Source organism: Hyaena hyaena, unplaced genomic scaffold (assembly GCF_003009895.1).
Source record: "Hyaena hyaena isolate Hyena2069 unplaced genomic scaffold, ASM300989v1 scaffold_2068, whole genome shotgun sequence".
NCBI lineage: Eukaryota > Metazoa > Chordata > Mammalia > Carnivora > Hyaenidae > Hyaena > Hyaena hyaena.
This window is the reverse complement of record NW_024082699.1, coordinates 97002-113627: the sequence shown is the minus strand read 5'-3', so window position 1 is coordinate 113627 and position 16626 is coordinate 97002. Positions and strand designations below refer to the sequence as shown.

Sequence of the window (16626 nt, the reverse complement as noted above, 5' to 3'; positions counted from 1 at the left end):
CAAGACCTAACCGCTAGATATACATTAACTACATAAGCGAAGCATGACCACTGTTTTCAGCAAGTCCAGAAAGCAGTGCTCTGCTTTGCAATATGTTCCCTATAATCTCTTAACCCAGAACATAGCTATTTGATTGCCCACATATCCTCCTTTTTTGCTTGAAGATTCTTCTTGTTCGTGGGAGCTGAGGAGGGCAATCAGTCGTTGTTGATGACATCTTGAGGAGACCACTACAATATAGATCATTCAGAGGGCTATGAGATAAAAAAAAAAAAAAAAAAAAAGTTAACAAGGAGAAAGCTCCAATAATCCAAATACATAAATTGAGGCCATGGAGCCAGGTGGTTGGATTCAACCATTCCACATTTTCAGTTAACTCCATTCCACCTTGTATCTGTGTTTCCTGCTGAATATCCAGAAGTCGTTGGTGCAGCTGGGAAGACAAAGCATTCATCTCAGACTGTAAGTTGGTGGCAAAAGCTCCTTCTACATGTTTTTTTCCTAAATCCTAAGAGTGTTAAGACATATTATATAATAAGGGAGTGACACAAATTCTGTCATGTTGCCAGTCACATTGTATATTTTGATGATCAACAAGTGCCTGTTGGTGGTCCCCAATCCTTTCAAGTGCTGTTCCTACAGCTTGCATTTTCTGCATGATACTGTTAGGAATCTGTTTGAGTCAAAGTGAATAATGAGGTCCACTGCTTGAGTCATACTTTAAGGATGCCCCGTAAAGGGGCTACAGCACACAACTGTCCATGGTCATATGGAGCCTGAATATCCTGCAGAACCATCTGTAAAGCATGCTTGAGCCTTCTCTTCCTCTGTCGACTGATCGCAGGAACTCCCTGTGAGGCCACAGGTGCAGGCGGGGAGAGAAAAGGCCATGAGGCAGGAGCTGGACCATGGGTATTCGGTCCACTTCATGAAACTTACTTGTGCCTAAGGGTCTGCTTGGGCTTGATCATGTATATACCGCCTCCATCTGATGGAGTGCTGCTGTGCACACCCAGCTTTATAATTTGGTGGGACAGGTAATACCCAGTTTCTAATGGGCTACTCAGGCCACACGATAACTGGGCGGCCCAGGATTAAGTGTTCAGTCTCTACTAAGACCCAGTAGCAGGCTAAGAGTTGTTTCTCAAGATGAGTAGTTATTTGACCAGATTGGCAAGGCTTCACTCCAAAATCCTAAGGGCTGCATTTCACCTGTAGGGGCCCATCAGATGCTCTGAACAGCATTCGTTTCACCACTGCCACTCCAAGCACCATTGGATCTGCCGGATCACATGACCCAAGTGGTAGAACAGCTTGCACAGCATTCTGGACTTGCTCTAGACCCTTCTCTTGTTCTAGACTCCACTAAAACTAGCAGCTTTGTCGGATCACTCAGTAAACAGACTGGAGTAGCACATCCAAATGGGAAATATGCTGCCTACAAATCCAAAGAGGCATCCTAGGCACTAGGACTCTTGGTTGTGGGAAGGGCCAGGTGCAACAACTTATCCTTCACTTTAGAAGAGTTTCTCAACATGCCCTGCACCACTGGGTCCCTAGGAATTTCACTGAGGTAGAGGGCACTGAATTTTTGTTGCATTTATTTCACACCCTCTGACATGCAAACGTCTTGCCAGTATGTCTAATATTCAATAAGCCTAGTGCTCAATAGTTCCAATCAGCATAATATCACCGTGTAATTGATCAGTGTGATATCTTGTGGAACAGAAAAGTGATCAATTGGGATGCCTGAGTGGCTCAGTCGGTTGGGCGTCCGACTTTGGCTTAGGTCATGATCTCACGGTTGGTGGGTTCGAGTCCTGCGTCAGGCTCTGTGCTTACAACTAGCTCAGAGCCTGGAGCCTGCTTCGGATTCTGTGTCTCCTTCTCTCTCTGAGCTTCCCCTGCTCACGCTGTCTCTCTCTCTCTAAGAAATAAATAAAACATTTTTTAAAAATTTTAAAAAAAGAAAAAAATAAATAAAAGTTATCAATTATGACACATGGCTGGAGAGCTAATGTACCCCAAAGGTAGGACAGTAAAGGTGCACCGCCAGCCTAGCCCACTGAAAACAAATTTGCTGGTGGTCTCTATGAACAGATATGGAGAAAAAATTAACTGGCATGGTCAGTAGCTGCATACCAGGTACCAAGTGATGCATTAATTTGCTCAAGCAAGGAAACCACATCTGGTACAGCAGCTGCAATTTGAGTTAATACCTGGTTGAACTTACAATAATCCACATCATTCTCTGAGCTCCATCTGTCTTCAGCACAAACCAAATAGGAGAGCTGAATCTCACCAAAAGTAGTGAGATTGCATCCTTCCAGTCCTTGATGGTGACATTAATCTCTTCAGTGTCCCTGAGACTGTGGTATTGCTCTACTTTTACTATTTTCCTGGGTGGAGGCAATTCTAGTGACTCCCAGTCAGCCTTTCCCACCACAATAGCCCTCACTCTACAGGTGAGGAAAACACATGAGGTTGGATTCAGCCAGCTGTTGAGTATGTGTTTTTCTTTTATGCACACCAGAGCTGGGGAAATAACCACAAGACAGGTGTGAGGACCCACTGGACCTACTGTGAGACAGACTTGAGCTAAAACTCCATTGATCACCTGATCCCAATAAGCCCCTACTCTGACTAGGGGACTATGGTGATATTTGGGGTCTCCTGGAGCCAGTGTCCGTTCAGATCCAGTGTCTGGTAGTCCATAACAGCTCTGATTATTTCCTTTTCCCTAGTGCACAGTTATCTGGGTAAATGGCCACAGGTCCCTTTGCAGGAAGGCAGAGAGAGAGAGATTAACAGTATGTGTTTGATAGTTTACTGGAGTCTGTCCTCCAGGGGACCTGGCATCCCTTCATTCTATGAGATTCTAGGTCTGTAAACTGACTCGTATCTCAGAATTGAGTGAGGAGTCTTAACTCTCTGCTTTGATGAGTGAGCTTAGACTTTGTTCACTTGACCTAGAACTTTTCTGCTTATACAAGTAAGAATTTAGCAGGCTTCCTATCTATTTCACTTCTAGGGACACTGCAAGCAATTAGTCAATGCCATAGGTCTGTACACATCAGGGTACTCTGAGCCCTGGTTTAACTTGGCTGTCCTTTACCACTCTTGCTCAAATACAGACCTCAACAGTTAAAACCTGAAATAGACAAGGCCGATTAACTAAAGCTCTAACAGAAACCCTTTGTGCTTTTTTCTTATCTCACTTTCTTGAGACATTAACAAGGATGTTTTGCAATGACAGGACCAGAAAAGCCCTGACAGCAACCGAATGCCTAGAAGACCGAATCTGGCATGTGATCACATGCTTAATACACACCGACCCCCGACCAGTGGTCATGCTCTCTCTGCCTGCTCTCTTGCACACACCCATCCCCCACACCAACCTCTCCTTTTAAAACTCTAAACTAAAAAAGCCACCATAGTATATCTTCATTTCTCTACCCATCTGGTCTACACCAGTGGTTCTCAGAAACCTTACACACTCTTAAAATATTTTGAGAACCCCAAATATATTTTACTTATAGAGGTTATATCTAGCAATATTTTCCATATTAGAAATTAAAACAGAAAATTTTAAAACACAAGAATCATTCATATTCATTCCATCATCCCACCTGTCATCAAAACAATGGCATCATCACAGATAATATAGCTCTGGAAAATCCTGCTGTACAATTCTGAGAGAATGAGTATGTAAAAGGCAAATATCATTTAATATTATGAAAACTGTTTTGACCTGTAGGCTCCCTGAAAGAGTCTCAGGGATCACCAAGAATTCCCAAAGCACATGTTGAGAAATTGCTGCTCCCTGCTAAAGTCAAACAGGACTAGTCTCTACTCCCCAAAAAGATCACACATACACCCCCAAGATCCTCATTTTTAATGAGACCCTTTCCTCAGTCTAAGCCCTATCTGCCCCACTAACTCTAATCTCCTTTGAAAGAGGAACTTACATGTCATCTCCTTTGTGAGAGTTTTAATTATGGGCCACCAATGTTTGTATGTATGTGTGTGTTTGTGTGTGTGTGTGTGTGTGTGTGTGTGTTTCCTTCCTCAGACTCTTCCAAGTATTTTATTTATGTCTCTTCTAAGCTACTTATACGATTTTCTCTTTCATTATTGATGTTTTGAGTATTTTATTTCTTCTTCTACACACATATTCTCACCTTGACAACACTAATTCCCTGTACTCCTATTACTTTCTCAATTTTGCTTTGAGAAACTGCTGCTCCCCAAGTGTATACAATTTCATGTGATTAGCCATAAAAGAATCCCACCTTTTTCTTTCCAAAGAGTAAAATTATGAGTCAGTCAGATACTCAGCCTTGGAATTTTAATTATGAGCAGATACTGAATTTATTTGATGTTTATTCAACTTGAGGGAAGTACCTTGAAGAGAGATTGTCCTTTGAGTACTCTTCCTAGATTCCTGGAACTGCTCCACTTGCTGCCCTAGTTCTTCCTCTTTCTTTCAATTTTATGGGATACCCTGTGTCTTTCAGATAATATTTTTGTGTCCAGCTTAACCATGGTCAGTTGCTGTTGATTGAGAACAAATAACTCTAGTAAGCTGTCCTCTGCCTCAATACACACACATGTGCACACACATATGTCACAGACTTTGAGTCTGGAGTCCTCTCTTGTCCAGCAAGAGAGAGGATGCATAATTGAATACGAAGAGGTTAATATTCAAGAAGAGCAAGAGCTCTGAACAGGGGTTATGGCTCTGTATTTATTGCGCTCTCAATGTTTTACATACTTACATATATGATGAATGTGGAGAAGAAAACAATAAGATCAGGAGACTCTAGATGCTGGCGAGGATGTGGAGAAATGGGCACCCTCCTACACTGTTGGTGGGAATGTAAACTGGTGCAGCCCCTCTGGAAAACGGTGTGGAGGTTCCTCAAAAAATTAACAATAGAGCTCCCCTATGACCCAGCAATAGCAGTGCTAGGAATTTACCCAAGGGAAACAGGAGTGCTGATGCATAGGGGCACATGGACCCCAATGTTTATAGCAGTACTCTCAACAATAGCCAAAACATGGAAAGAGCCCAAGTGTCCATCATGGACGAATGGATCAAGAAGATGTGGTTTACATATACAATGGAATACTACATGGCATGAGAAAAAATGAAATCTGGCCATGTGTAGCAACATGGTTGGAACTTGCAGGTGTTATGCTGAACAAAATAAGTCAGGCAGGGAAGGACAGATACTATATGTTTGCACGTATAGATGGATTAGGAGGAACGTAACGCAGGACCATGGTGGAGAAGAAGGGGGAAATAGTTGGGGAGAGGGAGGGAGGCAAACCATGAGAGATTCTTGAATGATGAGAACTGAGGGCCTATGAGGGTGGGGGAGAGGGGAAGGGGGGTGATGGTCATGGAGGAGGGCACTTGTTGGGATGAGCACTAGGTGTTATATGGAAACCAACTTGACGATAAACTATTTAAAAACTGTCATTACTACGCAAAGCAATCTACACATTCAATGCAATCAAAATTGCACCAGCATTCCTCTCAAAACTAGTACAAACTATCCTAAAATTTGTATGGAACCACAAAAGATCCCGAATAGCCAAAGTAATATTGAAGAAGAAAACCAAAATGGGAGACAACACAATCCCAGACTTTAGCCTCTACTACAAGAAATGTTTTTAAAAATTACATTGCTTCATATTTTGAACTATCAAAGTGCCCTTTATACTTAACATATAAGACCACAAAGATGAACAAACAATTCCTTTGGAGGATAAGATGAATTATCAGTGACTTAGAGATGTGGCCCAGGGAACCCATGGGGAATGGAGTCAGGAGTAGGCTATACTATGACAAAGTATCTGAGGTCCTTTGTGTCCAGAAATCTGGACCTGGAGATTGATCCTGGAGATCTGACCTCAAAAACAGTGACCCAAACTGGAATATTCCTCATGTTGTCCTGCTTCTCTCCTTCACCAGGAAACAATGCTATAAAAGAAAACTGACTTAAATGAACATGGTGTAGTCTGTTTAAAAGCCTGTGTTAGAGATGCAGCCTCCTAGGGTTCAAATTGTGGCTCTGCTATTGTGATCCAGAGTGGGTAATTGGGCAATTACCCAAGTGTTTCCGTGTCATTCTGCCATGGCACGGCAGTAGCAGCCACCCCACATTAATTTAGAAGTCTAAATTAAATAGCAAAAACTGAAAATTTTGGAAAAGTCCCAGTTATACTGTAAGTCTTACTATATCATACTTAATGTCATAAAAAAGAGATTTTTTAATGTATTTCATTTAATTTATTTTTTTTTCTTTCTTTTTTTCTTCTTCCTTAACACACACAGATGTCGAGGGTGTACATGGCACTTCCTAAGATGCTTCTATATGCAAGAGGTGATTTAACACTTAAGGCCTTGAATATTTACTTGAGAAAGCAGCAGAGCTCACAAGAAAGGAAACAAACCCAAAGTCTGTTTAGGTTTACAGTAAGCATTGCCTACTGGCATGACCCTTACATCCAGCATTTTTAAGACTATCAAAGGAGAGGAAGGCCCCTGAAATAAACAAGATATTTTGCTCAAGTCCATGGTGGCAGTCAGCATTTTGAATGAAGACAGAACGTCATTGTCAAATTCCAAATCTTGGGTCTTAGACGGATATCGCATTCTGGAGATTAAGGGATGAAGATCTCCCAAGTAAATATATCCTTACTTGCCCTTTCGTTTTTTTTCTTTCATTCTTTATTGTCAAGTTGGTTTCCATATAACACCCAGTGCTCATCCCAACAAGTGCCCTCCTCCATGCCCGTCACCCCTCTTTCCCTCTCCCCCACTCCCATCGGCCCTCAGTTTGTTCTTAGCGTTCAAGAGTCTCTCATGGTTTGCCTCCCTCCCTCTCCCCAACTATTTCTCCCTTCTTCTCCACCACGGTCTCCCATTACATTCCTCCTAATCCACCTATATGTGCAAACATATAGTATCTTTCCTTCTCTGCCTGAGTTATTTCATTCAGCAAAGCACCCTCAAGTTCTATCCATGTTACTACACATGGCCAGATTTCATTCTTTCTCATTGCCATGTAGTATTCCATTGTATATAAAAACCACATCTTCTTGATCCATTCATCAGTTGATGGACACTTGGGCTCTTTCCATGTTTTGGCTATTGTTGAGAGTGTTGCTATGAACATTGGGGTCCATGTGTCCCTATGCATCAGCACTCCTGTTTCCCTTGGGTAAATTTCTAGCAGTGCTATTGCTGGGACATAGAGGAGTTCTATTGTTAGTTTTCTGAGGAGACTCCACCGTGTTTTCTAGAGGGGCTGTACCAGTATGCATTCCCTCCAACAGTGTAGGAGGGTGCCCGTTTCTCCACATCCTCACCAGCATCTAGAGTCTCCTAATTTGTTCATTTTAGCCATTCTGACTGGCATAAGGTGGTATCTCAGTGTGGTTTTGATTTGGATTTCCCTGATGAGGAGGGATGCTGAACATCATTTTAAGTGTCTGTTGGCCATCTGTATGTCCTCTTGGGAGAAGTGTCTGTTCATGTCTTCTGCCCATTTCTTCCCTGGATCATTAGTTTCTCGAGTGTGTACTCTGCTTTTAAATTGTTGTCTTCAATTTGCAATTCCCAGGTCTGGGTCAATTCACCTTTTAGTTTTCTGTCTTCCAAGCCATAGAGCTCCTAGACAAAACTTGTGTAGAATGCTGAAGTCACTGCAAGTTCTGATGTTTCTCCTCTTCATGTCCTTCTGTCTCTGTGCCAAATTTTTTTCTGACTTCTCAAAGTCTTAACCCTCCAAGCCCCAGTGACTATCTAGATCTCCCACCTTGTCTCTGGGGCAGAGAGGACCCCCTTCCCACCCAAGGCTGGCCATTCCATCGGTGCTTCACCTCTTATCTACCTCATCTCTTCTTTGGTGTCATTTCAGTGATCTCTTGTCTCATTTTTCTGATGGCTTGGGAGAGGGAGACGTGTCTCCAAAGAGCTTGCAAATACTTCTCTCATTTTTACAAAACATAGTGTACTCAGTTAATTACATATATAATTGTTTACCCTTGACTTCCTTGTTAGTATTGAAGTGCCCATGGGGCAGAGATCATGTCAATTATACAGTGTCTAACAGGTGCTGGATAAGTATTTGGCAAATGAATAAATTAATGCAGGAACCTAAAAGCAAGGGAATACTCCAGGGAAGGAGTGATCGATAGTAGCCAACTTATAGAGACGATAAGAGAAAAGAAAAAAAAAAAACACGTTTCCTTTGGGTTTAGCAAGGAGGCGGCCATCACTCATTATGCAGGTCTCCAGAAATTCACAGTGAGTGGGTGCTAGGAGTCAAGTTCTCTCTTGTGTTAAAGCTTCTGATGAGCTTGCTATCAAGCCAGTGCAGGAGGAACTGATGAGATTGTCATTGCTAGTAAAGGGCTGGAGCTGAAATCAGGGAGGGCTTGCTAAAGCTCCACATCAAGAAAGGGAATCTACAACTTTAGTCATAAACACTGTGAGAACTTCCTAATATTTCTTAAAAATGTCGTAATTATTTTAATGATGTCCCAGGAATACTACCCCAGTGTGAACAGCCATAAAACTCTCAAAAAGTGTCCTCATGCTTAGCTTGAGGGTCATGCTTTCAAGGTCACCTGCAAGGGTGATCTTTCTAATGACTCTGTCAACCTAGACAAGCAATCTAGTCTAGGAAGCTCTGGAACCCACTGAGCCTTGATTCTGCCAATATTCGATGTGCAGCATTGTACTAGTCACTTCACCTCTCTGGGTTTAGTTTCCTCATCTGGAAAATGAGGTCATGATCATACCAACTGTGGTATGATTTATAATAAGAAATATATATTTGATCTTTATCTCATTCCTGGCACAAATTTCCTAAAACGCTAGATTTCCTAGGTGAGAACAGCAAAAGTGTTTTTGTTATGTTAATGAGTGACTTTTGGAAAGCCCCTAGTAATGGGAGCTGGTTTCCAGGGAACCAACCATGAGATTGCAAGGTTGGAACTTTGAGCCCCACTCCAACCGGCTGGAGATTGAGTTCAACCACCAATGATTTAATCAATCATCTATGTAATTAGACTACATAAAAAACCTAAAGGACTGAATTCTTAGAGCTTCCAGGTTGGTGAACATGTGGTAATTTGGGGAGAGTGACACACTCATGAAATGTGGAAGTCCCATGGCCGTCCCACATACCTTGCCCTACCTGTCTTCTATTTAGCTGACCCTGAGTTACATTGTTTTAATACTACACTGGTAGTCTAGTAGGAAAAGTGTTTCTCTGAGTTCTGTGAACCGCTCTAGGAAATTAATTGAATCCAGGGAGAGGTCATGGGAACATCTGATCTATAGCCAGTAAGTCCAAACTCTGGGTAACCTGGACTTGCAATTAATATTGCAAGTAGAGATATAGCAAGGATAGTCTTGTCAGTCTGAGCCCTTAACCTGTGGGATTTGACACTATCTGTATGTAGATAGTGTCAGAATTGAGTTGAAGTGTAAGACATCCAGGTGAGACTGAAGATTTGCCTGGTGGTATTGGAAAAATCACTATGAATTCATGTCAGACTCTTACCTATCTTATAAAATTTGTGTAATAAATGTGTTGAAGTATATAAAGCCCTTGGGAATGTCTCCAGCTAGTAAGCACTCAGTAAGCTTTGTTGCTTTACTGTAATTAATATTAGTAGTTAGGAAACTCATATTAGTACTACCCACACATAGAATTAATTAGGGCAATGTCAGTTAAAAAATAAATCAAACAAGTTGAGTCCTTGGATCCTATGACAAAGAGAAAAAGAAAGTAAGGGGACCTAGGCCTGAGCAAGAACCCTAGGAGCTTGTCAGAAGATTCAGTATTAGCTTGAAACAAAGAAAATATTACTATATTCACTGACCAAAGAAGATAAACATTAAATTTACCCAAACTAGGAAAAAGACCATTAAAATATGTCCTGAACTAAATTGTTCTTTGAATTCTGCTAGGACCCCATGCATTTACTACTCCTTGTGGGAACATTCTTTTATTTGCAAACAAGTGATGACATAAATAATAGAATTTTCTTTCTCCCACCCCGGTTCACCCATCATCACAGATAACCTATGTGGCAAGGCATGGCAAAGACAACACTATGTCCTGCTATTACATCCTCAGGGTGACCACGTCCCACTGGCCTGTAACATGGAATCAGTACTCTGAAGCAACTGTGAAAGGGGAAGGTGGATCTCATGGGGTCCTATGAAGTCTTAGTAATATCTACTCTACAGTGAGAGATAAGGAGACAAAAACAATCTGGCTCTGAAGCCAACTTCACTAAGCACCTCCCCTTGACACCTCAGTCCCAGCCTAAGGAGCCTTCACGTACTAGCTTTTAGGGAAGTCAGCCCATGCCCACATTTTCTTCCTTTCTTTCAGTGTGCACGGCCTCCTGGTATGACTATATAAAAGGATGATGGATAGAGAAAAACAAGGTGGCATTTAATCAACCACTGCTTCCACAAGGAAATGAAAGGAGGCAATATACACCCCCAGCCCCTGTTCACTGCACACATGTTAGCAAAGCAAACAAACTGCCAGGATAGAATATGCACATACACTGCCTTGTGCTGTCTGGCAGGAGCCAGATTCCTAGACCCTTATGGCTGGGACAGCATGCTGAACCATGGTAGCCTTTGGAAGTTTAAAACAGTTTTCTCTCTCTAAGAGGTCCTTGAAGGCAAGAATTATGCAACTGGCTTCTACAGGCTTGTTAGTTCTCAAATTGTCTGTATTCTCACTTTGTTCTCAGAGAATATTTACTTCTTTCTTTATCAGATCCATGTAGGGTCATTACCTCAAAGTACCCATTAATCACATAAAACATTTTTTCCCCTCCAACTGGTGTTCTACTTGACTCAGAAACCATTGGTTAATTTGTTCAACTCCGTGGGGAAAGTTTCTGTTGATCTTTGGTACAAACAAATATTGCCTAATACTTGGGTTATCCATATTTGGATTATAAAAATACCTACAAGGAGGGCGCCTGGGTGGCTTAGTCGGTTAAGCGTCCGACTTTCGCTTAGGTCACGATCTCGCGGTTCGTGGGTTCGAGCCCCGCGTCGGGCTCTGTGCTGACTGCCAGCTCAGAGCCTGGAGCCTGTTTCAGTCTGTGACTCCCTCTCTCTCTGACCCTCCCCTGCTCATGCTGTCTCTCTCTCTCTCTCTCCTAGAAATAAATAAAACATAAAAAAAAAATTAAAAAAAAAATACCTACAAGGATAATTTCACTGTTTTATTTCCTCCAATTAAAAAAATTCAGAAGTGAAAGTCATCTTCCTACATGTTTCATATTATTCATAGCATTCATGTTCTTTAGAAAGTAGTTATGTAAAATTATACTCATAAGCTAAAAGAATATTCCAGCTGGAATATTAGTCAAATATCTTTCTAAAATGTTTTAGTCTTTAATATTTAGTTTTGACAGAGAGAAAAAGAGATAGAGGAGGGAGGGGCAGAGATAGAGGGAGAAAGAGAATCTGTAGCAGGCTCCCTGTTGTCAGCGCAGAGTACAACATGGGGCTTGAACCCACAAACGATGAGATCATGACCTGAGCCAAAGTCAGGTGCTCGACCAACTGAGCCATACAGGCACCCCTCACATATTTTTCTGATGAAGGGATATCTAGTACAAAATGGAGAATAAAGAAAATTCTGTAGGTAAGAGAAAAAGATGGGAGTGGGGAAGGTCAGAGCAGGAGCTTCTCAGTGAAACTGCAAGGAAAATAGTTAGGGTCTATGTCTGGTGCAGGGATAAGGATAGGGTAATAGAGCAGGAACATAGGCCCACCAGAGTACGATAAAAGCTCTAGATATGCTCAGTCCTTTACTGGAAGATAATGCATGCTTTTGACAGGGGAGCTATAATAAACACTGTTGACTGGTGACAAAGGCAGAAGAAACATAGAGAAACAAATCAAAATAATGTAATGAATTTCAAGATGAAGAACACCTCATGTTCTTCAGGTGAGCTGGACCAATAAAATCATAATTACTGAGATAGAGCGAATTGAAACAGCTTCTCCCAGATTTTGTTTCCTTGCTTTCCTTGGTCTTCTTATCAAAATACCCTAATGAACACTTGTTGCCCCCACACACCATCAGGAACATGAAAAGATGGAGACAGGCAAACCATGAAAGACTCTTGGATACTGGGAACAAGCTGAGGACTGATGGGTTTGGGGGGAGAGGGGGGAGATGGGTTTGGAGGAGGACACTTGTGGGGATGAACTCTGGGTGTTATATGGAGACCAACTTGACAATAAGCTATTTGTAAAAAAAAAAAAAAAAAAAAAAAAAGAAGAAAGAAAGAAAGAAAGAAAGATTCAAATATTACAGTCTAACTTCATGCTTACAAAAGAAGATTAGAACCCTGATAATTAAGTAACACTAATTCAACCTTGGAAGTTGGGATGGAATTCAAAGCTGAACCGTCCCAGCTGGCAACATCAACATGTGCCTTCAACACATGACATGTTAACAGAAGTTCAGTTCTGCTCAGTCTGGGGAAGGTATTTTCTCCAAATCTCCACGGATGACCAAGCCTAGAGCAAAGATTACTAAGTCCAGGTGAAAGGAGGGAGGAAGGAAGGGTGTTCCTGCAGGTTTGCTCTAGACATTCCTTCAGTGACAGTTCTCAATTCCTCATCTTTGCCTGAAACAGGAAATGACCTTCTGGATTTGGGGAACCCCCTTGGCTGACCTACGTTCCCACTGCTCTTCCTTCTGGAACTATCAAGGAAGAATCAAGGAAGACTATTGTGGCACAACATAGTAGGATTTGGGTATCTTGGGACTAGAGGGGGTAATTACTGGTCATTTCAACTCATAGTGTAAGGGTCTTTGTTAATAGACTGTGTTGCAAGGTAAGTCTGGAGTGTGAGGCAAGGAAGTCTGGAAGGAGCCCTTGGATGGCCTGGACCAACATCTGAGAGAGCCCAGGTTTTCTGAGATGTTCACAGCATCTACAACATAAAAGTCAATTCCAGGTGTGGAATCTATAGATAGAGGGCACCCACAACTTCTTTTGAGGGGCTTGGCCACCCTCAAGAGTCCTGAAAAGGAAGCAGAGCCAGTCTGTGTAGAGAAGGGGCTCTCTGAGGATCCCAAAGCAGCCTGGATTGGGCAGAACCAAACAGTATGGAGTTAGGACAATAAGTTTACAAAAAAGCAACAAAATTTTCACAGATAAATCTAATTCTATTTTTGGAAGTGCTGAATTTTATTTGTTTTTTTTTTTTATTTGTATCTATTTTGTTTTTTTTTAATTTTGTATTTGTTTTTTTTTTTTTATGGGTTTCTTTATTTTTTTTCCTTTTTTTTTCTTTTATGTTTTTTGTAAAATGGTATCTTGTTTCTTGGTAAATGGTGTGAGGGTATCATTACAATAATGACATATTTCTCTCCAGGGATTACCTGAGCAAGATGGTCTCACATGTCCTGGCTCTGGCCTTCCTGATATAGTAGCATTAACACAGTCAAAAATTGGGAGACATTGTTTATTTAGTGCCAACTATAGGCTGGATCCTGATTATTTTGTCTTGTAATTCTCAAAAACACACAAGAATATTTGATGCCCAGTGGCTTTACATAATTTATGCAAAACCACTCAACTTCTATGTCCCAGAGAAAGGATTGGAGTCCATATAATTCAACAGCCACACGCACATCCAAACCATGCTTCCTCCCAGAGATACAAGACCAGGTCACCAAGTGTCCCAGAAGCAAAACATGGAGAGACTTTCTGGGTATGCCAAGGGAACTCGGGGCTGAGAGGAACTCCCCAGAATCCACAAGAAGATAGCCAATGAGGCCTTAGAGAAAAACAAATAATACCCTCAATAGGGCAAAGGTCATGTTCCCATTTAAAGTCAATTCAAGAGGCACCTGGGTGACTCAGATGGTTAGGCACCCAACTCTTGATTTCAGCTGATGGTCATGAGATCAAGTCCCACATCAGGCTCTGCACTGGACATAGAGCCTACTTAACATTCTCTCTCTCTCCCTCTCCCTCTGCACTCCTACCCTCTCAAAAATTAAAAAAAATAAAAAAATAAAACGAATTGAACTTTTTTGTAGGAGTCACTATTTATTATTACATTCAGTCTTTCTTTGTGTTTTAATAAGAAATTCATTCAATATAGATTTCTCCAGGTTGTGGATTCTTTGGAATTCTTACATTTCCTTCTTTTCATATTTCTGGCATTGTATCAACTTCTTGGTTCTTAAAAGGTAACAGGGGCTGGTTAACAAGATTATTTTTTAACAGCCAGGGTTTAATGGTAAAAGTGAATGTTTGGGAATATCTGTGACTATCCTTGATAGTCATATTTTTCAAATTAACCCTTATTGTTACATATAATAATTATTTATATTATCATTTTCTAGAAATATCAATGCACATTCAGATTTTTAAAAGTACATGATTGGAATATAAAAATGAATGTCACAATTCTTCCCTTATACGTTCTGGTGAGGAAAAAATAATCTTAGTAGTTTCAATTTAATGTATTGAGTAACATAAGTGAGGTATGATAGACAAATTACATTATTTCTGTAGCATATGTTGTTTCTAAACTATAAGTTGCAGAAAATCAATAATCAATTGTAGATTCTTTATTCCATTTTTCTTCAAGAACTACTTAGACACAGGAAATTGTAGATCTGGTACATAACAACGAAGATGATGAGAAGAGCAGATGGGGCCCATTCACCTTCAATAATTTTTCTTGGAGTAGGTAAGAACCACAAACTCTGGTAAGCCTCCAACTTAAAAATTGTAACCTTCACATGAAGATGGACAATTGGGAGTAGAAAATCTGAAGGTCTACTACACTCAAAAAACAAAATAAACCAAAAGAAATCAAAACCAGATCCCCTCAGTTCCTAATTCTAAACAGTGAATGTGGGGTGCCTTGGTGGCTCAGTGGATTAAGCATCGACTCTTGATTTCAACTCAGGTCACGATTTCACAGTTCCTGGAATCGAGCCACACATCAAGCCCTGCACTAACAGCATGAAGCTTCCTTGGGATTCTCTCTCTCTCTCTCTCTCTCTCTCTCTCTCTCTCTCTCACATACACACACACACACACACACACACACACATTCTGTCTCTCTCTCTCTCTTAAAAAAAGAAATTTAAGAAATGCTATCTAAATAGTGGATGAAAGGTGTCTTTAGTTGTGCAAACCTACATAGGTCCCTTCACTTAGAAATTTGTTTAGCCTCGTGCTTGCTTCAGCAGCACATATACTAAAATTGGAACGATACAGAGAAGTTTAGCATGGGCCCTGAGCAAGGATGACATGCAAATTCATGAAGAAATTTGTTTAGCCCCACTACTTAACAATACAGAGGTACTATCCCTCTACTAAATGAGATATCAATGAGTTACAAGTGCCAAAGAATATCTACCTAGTTCTCCCCCAACAGAATCCTTGCTTTCTCATGTGAGACTCCAGTGCCAATGTCAAGGAAGGGTAGCACCAAGAAACCTAGTGTCTAGTTAGATTTACAATGTATTTTCCATGAAAAAATAATAAATAGTACAGCCATACCTAAAATTTTTGTAGGACTTACCATGTCCCAGGCATTATTTTGAACACTTTCCTTGTATTAATGCCGTTAGTTTTCACAACAACCTTGTGAGGTGGCTACTATTTTATACCCATGTCACAGAGGAAGATACTGAGAACAGATAGGGTATGATTTGCTCAAGGTTCACAACTAGTAGGTAGCTGAGCCAAGATTTAAACTTGGGAATTCTCTTTCTAAAGTCCATGCTCTGAACCACTCAGGTATAGTGTAAGTGTGTGTGTATGGGTGTAGTCTTGTTAGACTACTCTTGTATATGTATCTGAGGTGTAGGATGGAGTTAAAAAGACTGGTGACTAGAATGGGAAACTTCTCATACCTAATAACTGTCTCAGCAGGAATCCATTCCAACCCAATCTGGAAGAAAACCTTACTTATAAACTCTTACTTGGAAAATATTTGAACTAATGTTCATTGTCTTCTTTTCTTCTCTGTCTCTTTCTAAAGTAACTAAACATGTGTCATGTTTTAAAACAACTCGGCCAGTGTCATACCAGGATGCTTGGGTAAAAGTGGTAAAACTGAGGGTTAAAAATAACTTTGAACAGATCTCAAAGAATGTTCTAGGCTACAGTAAGTAATTTGGGTTTGATCTTAGAGATCACCTATGGACACATTAGGGGGAGTCCTCAAGACCTCTACAATAATTTCTTAGTTATGATTTTATTTGAATGGCAATTTAAAAATACCATGTAGGCATGCTCTGTATTATCTAAATGATAGTGTATACCCTAATTTCTGCCACATAAGCTCAGTGTCCTCATTTGTATCTGTGTCACAATGCCTTGATACTGAGTGGTCCTAGTGTAATTATTGAAGGTTAACAGGGAGAGAAATGGAGAAGAGGACATAACAGTGAATAAGACACCAAGTGAAGGCCAACATACCAAAGATTTTAACATACAAAATGAGACATAAAGTACCAAGCACTAAAAGAAAACAAAAATGATGCTTTTTAAAATCATCTAAAAGTGAAGAAGAGCTAA

At 40.7% G+C, this 16626-nt stretch overlaps 1 non-coding gene across 1 annotated transcript; it reads left to right on the top strand.

The window, feature by feature from the left end:
* The first annotated feature begins 15274 nt into the window (after positions 1-15274).
* LOC120227193 lies at positions 15275-15377 on the top strand. The gene has a single exon (XR_005527200.1). It is a non-coding gene; the product is annotated as a U6 spliceosomal RNA (small nuclear RNA).
* The last annotated feature ends 1249 nt before the right edge of the window (positions 15378-16626 follow it).